General features: G+C 33.0%; 1 protein-coding gene across 1 annotated transcript in view; it reads left to right on the top strand.

Annotated features, from left to right (window-relative positions):
- The first annotated feature begins 3,843 nt into the window (after positions 1–3,843).
- The window catches only part of LOC126781659 (hemicentin-1-like), a 372,002-nt gene continuing 366,334 nt past the window's right edge, over positions 3,844–9,511 (top strand). Inside the window, exon 1 of the mRNA XM_050506615.1 lies at positions 3,844–3,884. The gene's annotated coding sequence lies outside the window, so the exon portion shown is untranslated. The remainder of the gene's footprint in view (positions 3,885–9,511) is intronic.

The raw sequence follows: 9,511 nt of genomic DNA, 5'->3' as shown, positions 1-9,511 counted from the left end.
AATAAAATATTATGGTTTCGTTTGAATACAAAAATGATGTTTTTTTTGGAATTAAATACTTTAAAAATAAGACGCATCTTTTATAATATATAGTCCATTTTCCTATTTTGTCTTTACACAAAAAAAATGCAGCTTACATGAATAAATATCTAATTACACCTTTTTTTTTTCTTTAGGAGGAAAGGCATTTACACCTCCCGCCCGGTATGTGGGACTCACGGGGCAGAAGACCACCGTCCTACCCACTAAAACCTCCTCGTTCCCGCCTCACCGCATGGTGGCGGGGTTACGGGAACGCGTTAGCACACCACCGCGACCCCGCCTGCGGCCGTCGCTTTGGGTGAGTGACCCACCGGTTGTTTTTTATTGAGGTTTTCTCCTCATGGCCCGGCCGGTGAAGGCAAGGCCCTCGGTCCCACCACAGGCTGGCGCCTGGATGGGGAAACGAGTTTGAGAAGGCGGTGATCGAATTCTGTCCACCCAGCATCGGCACCGAAACTGGGCGAACCCGCCTCTCCCTCCTCCTTCTACTCCTCCTCCTGTCTCCGGCAGCCCGAAAGGACCCCGGAGACAAACTCCTCCTATCTCTCTCCGGCGGCCCATAAGGACCCCGGAGTCCTCCCACTTGCCACGAAGCCGCTCGCTGGTCCACTCTGCGCAACAGAGAAGTACCAGGAGCGGCCCGCGACACTTCCGCCGCGTCAGTCTCAGCCACGATCGACAAACAGTCTGGAAAAAACATCAGATTGTTGGTCTACCCCGTTGGCCAGGGTGCACCACGTGAAGGTGACTGACATGCACCCCAATATCTAATTACACCTTCGTGGTGTTCACTGAGGTAATGTTTGGGAGTACCAACTTACCACATTACAACCAAATTCTTCATTATTTCAATTAGATAATTATTTTTGTATAATATATTCTATACACGAATATCTTTCATTACTCACGAACTATGCGCATAATTTCTCAGGGCTGAAACAAGATAATAGCTGCAGATGTTATCAAACAAATTGGCTTCAGCAATTAGTGCCCCTATAGCAGTAACCTATAATACACGAGAGCATTTATATCCCTAGAATTGCGTCTATAAAATGTTTGTCGGATTATTTTGCGATAACTTTAAATTAAAGCGTAATTTTCAAGACAGTATTTAAAATATGTTTTATGTAATTTAACTTATTATTAATTTGTGTTATATGTGTTTACTATACTTTATATGTATACAATTGTTGTTATTAATCTGAACGTTTCAATCAAAAAATAAAATACTTTCAAAATTTTACGATTTTATCAAATTAGCTAATTTAAATAGCCGTTTTTAATTTAGTGGACAATTTTTCATTGAATACCTTCAAACTTGGCAAATGAAAATACGGTTATATAATAATTAAAAAAAAAAACAGAGTAATGTTGCATCATTAAAAACCACTGCTGCATATTGTTTTAAAAAACTACTTGTAATTTTTTTAAGAAAATTAAAATAATTAATACATTAGGAATTGTAAGTTCATTATTCATTAAGAAATATTCACCTTTTACACATCGAAAACTGTTTTTTTTTTTGAATAGGTAGATTGACTGGCAAATAGGTCACCTGATGGTAAGTGGTCACCACTTCCAATAGATATTGGCGATGTAAGAAATATTAACCCTTCCGTAAATTGCCAATGAGCCACCAATCTTGGAAACTAAGATGTTATGTCCCTCGTGCCTATAGTTACACTGACTCACTCACCATTCTCAAAAAAAACTTTTTATATCTATTCAATATAATAACATAAACATGTGTAGAAGTTCGCATTTACTGTAGTCTAACCGAAAAAAATTAAATAAGTTTTTTTGGTGTACAATAAGTATTTTACACTCCATAAGCCGGACAAGCTACTAGCCCTGCCACATGCCACAAAGGAAATGTCTTATAGCATAATTATTAGTTAAAAACAAGCAAAGAATGGACAATCTTCTAGTTGCTTATCGTAACTTAAACTAAAAAAAAATAGGTACTTACTGTACATATCCAGAGTCGGATTATAAATCGCTTACAGTTTAACAGTTTATTACACACTTTATGTTCAAGAATAAAGCACAAGCACAATATAAAAGAGTACAATACACAAAGCAAAATAGATCAATACATAGTAGAAGAATTAAGTTTGAAATTGAAAAAGTTTTAAGAATGCAAGCGAATTATTTAAACACAGAATTAATAATTTATAATACGCCGTAGGCAAAGAAAAACTTGCGTTTAAGTGATATGCGATCAATGACGGGACGTGCGATCGACTGACTCCTCCTTCTTGGTGTGATGCGCCGGAGTCTGCTGAGAGATTCAGATGCGTGTTTTGAATGTTATAGTATGCTATTAAAAAAAGAATATTTATGAAATATTTATACTGTAATGATTTACGTATACATATAGACATATGATTGATAAATATTATTTATTACGATACGAACTATTATTATTATAATGTATATAATATACTAGAATTTATATATTTATGTAAATACTAGAGAAAAGTTTTCAACAAAATTGAATTGTGAGACATTATTATGTCATGGAGCGAGATCTGTAGGGATGTTGCTAGCGGTAAGAAATAAATCTCAAGTAATTCGTCATTTTGTTGTCAATAGTTGACCAATATAAGCTCGATGTTTAAAAATACTAAATCGTATGTAAGTTTCAATTAGCTGCACCTAACCTTCACGAGTTGCTAAGCGCACGAAATTTCATAATTTACAACAATCTTCGGATATCTCGACTCTGAAAGTACTCTGAAATAAGAAATGATTTTCTATTTATCCTCCACAATATTATTTAATAAGGATATATGGATAAAAAAGAATCGTTAACCAAAAGAGTAGAAAATTGATACCTTCGAATAAAAATCAACCGATTAAACACGATATATTCGAGAAATCGTTCATTTAATTTCCGCGGAAATCATATGAGGTAAATTGCCCGTTCGTACGTAATCCTTTTATTTTCATTCGAACATTAAAGTAGATATCAAATTGCATTATAAAATACATTTCTTATGAAAATATATTGTCTCTGAGCCATTTAATCTGATTTGTATTGTTGTATTAATGAGAACATTTTATCCATGGTGTGAAATCGCTCACTTTCGACCCATAAAGCTCAACCTTACTAATTGATAACAATGTAACACGTATTAAATTAGCCCAAATTAAGTTCTTATGAACACTTTGGGAAAATTCTGCTTCCAGAGTTATTTTTAAGCGTAAAAAACAACATATTAGCAGCAGTATACCCAATTACTTCCTTCTATATATTTATATTGTCCTAAAAACGTTCTTATTAATTTGTAGGGACCACATAATATACACTTTTTTATGGTATAGGTAAGCGGACGAGCATATGGGCCTTTTGATGGTAAATGATCACCAACGTTCATAGACATTGGCACTGTAAATAATATTAACCATCGCTTTATATATATATATATATATATATATATATATATATATATATATATATATATATTTATAAAATTTATAAATATTTTATAGATATACTAATTTGATATCATATACGAAAACATTTGAAACACGCATCTGAATGGTATTCACAGCAGACGCTCCGGCGCAAGAAGTCAGTCGATGGCACGTCCCGTCACTGATCGCATATCACTTAAACGCAAGTTTTTTTTGCCTACCGTGTTTTATAAATTATTAATTCTTTGCTTAAATAATTCGCTTCCTTACTTAAATTTGTTTCAACTTCAAACTCAATTCTTCTACTATCTATTGAACTATTTTGCTTTGTGTATTGTGCATTTTTAAATTGTGCTTGTGCTTTATTGGTCAACAGAAAGTGGGTAATATGCTCTTGAACTGTAAGCATCTAGATACGAAAGGTGAGTACCTACTCTTTTTCAAAATAATTGGTCCCAAGTCATCAGATCATATAATATATACATAATAATTTTTCTCTAAGTATAAAACTATGTAAATTATATTTTAATCGTAGTATAATTAAGTAATTTTTATAAATACTTATTTATTAGTATGAAGTACCTACTACGAAATGTTATTATTATATTTTAAACAAATAATGGAATCGACAACGAATCAAAAACTCGAAACTAATTTCAAAACTGAAATCCTATAAAGAAAATAATTCAACCTGACCAAGAACGTGAGCTATCGCTAGCATAAACCTTTAGTTTTACAACCATCCACCGGTCCAATATAGAGTACTGTATATCACTGAATTTTGAGTCGAAGGTTGATGACGGAGGGACTATTTTTGCGTGTATATTTTATGATTTATTGGGGCGAACGTTTTTGCATAGCTTACCATCGTATCGTTGCCAATTGACGGGCAGGCCCATTCTATTCTATCTGTTCCCATGATTGTTATTGCATCCCCTGGATCGTCCAATCTGCATTCTTCTATTTGCTTTCTATACTGAATTTGCCCTTTTCGATTTCGAAGCTGCGTTTGATTTTTTTTTCATTTCAAATTTATTTCTTTCAGCAGTCTTTCTTTGTTCTTTTAACATTCGATCAAACTTATGTTCCACAGTTTTGTAGAATAAAAACGTAAAATTAGTGACTAACATTTTCTGTATTTTCGTGCTCATAATATAATTATTGTATTAATAGAATTTTGGATCTAGTGCCTAGCTCATTAAGGTGGTATTTGCCAGTGCCATGGCAGCTCTAGTGGTCATCGTTAGCGCTGTATACCCGCTTAAGCACTATGCCCTTATTCTATTCCCGCTGTAGAAATTGGTATTGGGGCTAGGAGGGTTCTTGGTATCCAGGAAAACCAACTCTTTCACACACTTGTGCACTATAATATCTCCTGCGTAGTTGGCTAATCTCTCTTGATATTGGCCGCCGTGGCCGAAATTGGTCTGGAGAACATTATTACTATGAAAAATACGTAAAACCATTAGTCATGCGCCTAAAGTCTTTCTACATAGTAATTTTACTTTATGATATTATGGTTTATTTGAATAGAAAGCATGTCAAATTAAAATCACCGTAATATTCGTATGAGGATATAAAGCAATGATTCTACATTAATGTTTAAATTATATATATATATATATATAATGTTTAAATTAAATATATATATATAATGTTTAAATTATATATGTATATAAATATCTAGTAAAGACACAGTAACAAACTATATATTAAAGTTATTTTTTCGAACGAACGAATGAAGCATGTTATAGCGGTCCCAATCCGACAAATTGGCATCAATAATTCAAATAGTTAGCCGCCACCGCGTTCACTCTCAGATTTAGTCGCGAATACATGATTTCGTCGTTTAACAATGAATGAAACGAAAGAAGGTCATTCAAATCATTCGTTTAAGCAATTGCCTGTAGCAAAAGATTTATTATTTGTTATAAATCTGACAGTTGTTTGTAATTTAGTCTTGTTGAGTTATTCTAACATTTTATTTATTTCATTAGCGAATTTCATGGCAAAAATCCTCTTCAGTTTATTCTATTCTTACTGTTCCATTGCTGATTAATGCATATATGGCAAATTTTTATTTGACTCATACAGGACGACATTCATGACGTTTTTCTTCGTCACGGAGCATGAGTTGAATTAATAGCACAGCTGTCAACTGAGCCATCTCAAGTCGTAGTTTGAATAATAAAACTTTGATCGACAACCTTTTGCTTCAACATTTTACAGATCTATATGAAATGGGCTTTGATAAGACTACAATAAAAAAAATTGGGACAGTAATTAAACTGGTTTTATCAGTTTTGTAATTATTATAATATAACTTTTATAGAAGCTACCTTTTATTTCACTTAAATTTAATATACTAAATCATTAACCAAAATAATGTCAATAAAAATTAAAAAAAGCGGAGACTCTCAATTCGTAGGTGTATATCTGTATACGTTATTATGTATGTTCGGGTATAACGTTTTTGCCTATGAACCGATTTCTATAATTCTTTTTACGTTGGGCACAGTACAGTTATATGGTCTATTTTTATTAGAATTGATACTTAACGAAAGTTTTGTAGTAGCAAAGAAGTGGCAAAATTTCTCTGAAATTAAACACATGCAGGTTTCGTCCCGATGTTTTCTTCACCGTCAAGAACGATATGAATTATAAACAAAAATTAAACACATGAAAATGCAGTGGTGCTTGTCCGGGTCTGAACCCTCGAGCATCGATTAAGATTCACGCGTTCTAACCACTAACCCATCTCGGCTTATAACTCCATAATTCATTCCAAATACCACTTCAATGTCACGAGATAAATTCAATTATGAGTGCAAGTAAAAATGTTATGTCCCGAGGCGGGGTATTAGCTACTTTGTTAGAGCCAAGCAGAAAGAACATTTGCTTTTTGCGTAAATAAAGCCAATCGTTCAATAAATATATAGCGCAACTCAATGCGATATTTTCATTTGATGATCATAATTTTTTTTTTCATTTAAGAAAACCTGATTTAGGCGATTATGAAGTAATCAACAGAGCCAAGACTAGGCCATTGCTTTCAAACTAAAAACACGTTGGCATGGTATACTTACAACTCATGTCAATGTACAATGACTAATTATAGCAAAGTGATTAATTATTTATTACCAAAAAGATCACACTTTTATCAATAAATAAATACTGGTATATTATATTTCATTATGTATAATTTATCTTTTTCTACTCATATAACCTCACATCAAATTTCAATATAAACAGTAAGAGAAACATATTTCGTCGTATATGGTATGTAGGCCAGTGGAATATTATCCTTATGAGTTCAGCTTGGGGACCTTTTCTCTTTTCGGCTAAAGCGCTGATGTCCTTTGTAGGGATATCGGCTTTCATGGCGCTAAAAGTGCTACAGGCGTCTTCTAACAATAAAGCTAGCTTACCACACCACATACTGCTGGAAATATTGTCAATCTTTTTGGTATTACGTGTAATTTTAATAAAAACTTGATCTATATATTTATTTTGTTACGACATCACAATAGAATGAGATCAAACAAAATTAATGAGAAAGTTAATTATATCAAATCATAATTCCGTTCTCATCATTTAAAACAAACCATTGCAAACATCTTAGAACCCATAAAAACGCTTGTTACTTTATTTAACGCTCTTTAATAGAAAGGCTTTATCTAGACAATTTCAACGGATCTAAAAATATGTTTTACTCAATGAATTTATGATGATAAAATAAAAATATTTTTTACGCCTTAATTCAATCTGTGTGTCTTAAAATCCGACATGCGGTGTACAGCGTCATGATTGCACCCACGTTTTAATTACTGATGGTAATCTGCTTTTAGCTAGTGCCATTGCAGCTACGAACTTTGTCTAGTGTTTAGACTGGATTCAAAGGAGCGTCAAAGGGTCTTTTGAAATGGTGAAAAGATTCGCTGTCAGAATTTTGCTTTTACCGAAAAAGTTTCGAAGACCCATGGCTCGAAGTTGCTGTATTTTAATTTTTCAAGTAAGAAGTTTGGTATACATAGTCCCCATGAAATATGTTCCGTTGAATGCAGCACGTAAACTTTGAAATTTCCAAAGAACACTCTTCAGTATAATACCAATTTAAATCAAAGTTGTTATAAAAATGACGACTTGTTTAATTTTTATTCATGCGACGTTGCAAAGTAAATTTTAGATGCCGGCTGTCCCAGCCAGGCTGTGGGTAAACGAAACTAGTTCCGACGTCAGAAATACAATAGTGTTTGTCAAAACACCGTGATATATCGTACGAGGCGCGCGACCAACAGATTCGGACCAACTCGAGCGTGATATTTGGTCGTGTGAAATTTGAAATGAATCTCCACCAATTTTACGGCTCCCGCTTCTGTTTAGAATTTTTTTGAGTTACCGTTATTACGTTACAAATTTTATTTTGATCAATGTTATTTAAATTTTGCGCAAAGCGGCTTAATTATTTCATTCGTCATCATCGTCATTTATAATATCTACTAACTTAATTGGGTTTTAAATTTATAACAAAAGTGTCTTAAGCCGGTGTCAAGTCCAAAAATGACCTACCACGTTTCGTGTAGCAACATTAATAGCTTCAACGGGCTAAATGAAAAAATAATTAATTTAATTTGATTTTAATCCCTCAAGTGTTTGACTCTGACTTGTGAGATTATATTGTGAATTACATTCAAAACCTTTACCATTATTTCAGAAGTTGGTTTAACTGTCATGTAAAAACTAATGAAAAAATATGATTTATTTTATTTATTATTGTAGTATAGAATAAGAAAACTGCTTAAAATATAAATATCTAATAAAAATAAACAAAAAGATAAGTATTTGTTTAGCCAATCAGCGCTAACAAAACCAGCGATCCAGCATTTTCAATGGCGTTCTTAACCGTGTTTTGAAACATTAGTAGATGACATATATTCAAAAGTATAAGCTCATATAACAAAGTATGAATAGTAATGGTTATTAATAATTGTAATCATGATTGCTATTATGTATCAAATAATTTAAACTAACTGGTGACTTACTGTAATGTAAGCTGCTACTGTACTATAATACCTTATTAACTAAAAAACTTCTATCAACTTAAATTAAAATTTTAAGAAACCTCTGACCGACAATTCATCCCCATCCTCATAACTACACCCCCACTCTGACCCTTCACACAGCCAATTTTGTAATCCTTTCATTCGATACCCCACTCGGATATATTTGCTTACTATCGTTTATTCATCGCCTCTTCCACCCCCGTTAAATGGCTCAATTATCTTCAAACATAGCCTAAAACACTCAACTAAGAAATATTTCAAACAAAAGCAACTTAATGATAATCAGTTCATCCGTTCGAGTGCTATGATCTCACGTAGACAGACAAACAGAGATACAGACACACACATTAAACTTATAACGCCCCTCATTTTTCGTCGGGGGTTAAAAAAATCGAATTTAATGGAACGTGTTTTTGCCCAAAATTATATTTTTAGTACACAGTTTAAATAAAGTGTGTTCAGTTTTCAATCGGTTGTAACGTTACTGAGAAATAAAATAATATCCGTAGCTATTGAAAAACGGTATGTTATTTCAAAGAAAAATATATGTGAACTTTTGGATACCTACCTTAATAGAATACCGTGTGTAAATCATTAAACATATTAAAAATAAAAACATAAACATAAAGAACCTTCTATATTTTTGACGTCCGTTAAAAACTGTGAACGAAATAAAACGTTACATTCTATTATTTTTATTTTATTGTTGATAATGTGAATTTATTTAGTGCAAAGATTTAATTAATCCTATATTAAATGTACTCGCCTGATGTTCAAGTTAAGCGCCTTACGCGAAGCTATCAGCTCTGTATATACACGTTATATACAATTTTGTATTCACAGTAACAGTACAGTAACAGTAATAAATAAATAATAATATAAAAAATAAGTAATAAATGCTGGATGCCTTTGAATGTCCCACTACTGAGCTAAGGCCTTTTCTCCCTTTTTGAGGAGAAGGTTTTGGAGCTTATTCCACCACGCTG

The sequence above is a fragment of the Nymphalis io genome, chromosome 4, assembly GCF_905147045.1.
Source record: "Nymphalis io chromosome 4, ilAglIoxx1.1, whole genome shotgun sequence".
Taxonomy (NCBI): Eukaryota; Metazoa; Arthropoda; class Insecta; order Lepidoptera; family Nymphalidae; genus Nymphalis; species Nymphalis io.
The sequence above is the reverse complement of the archived record's forward strand: the minus strand, read 5'-3'. Positions and strand labels throughout refer to the sequence as shown.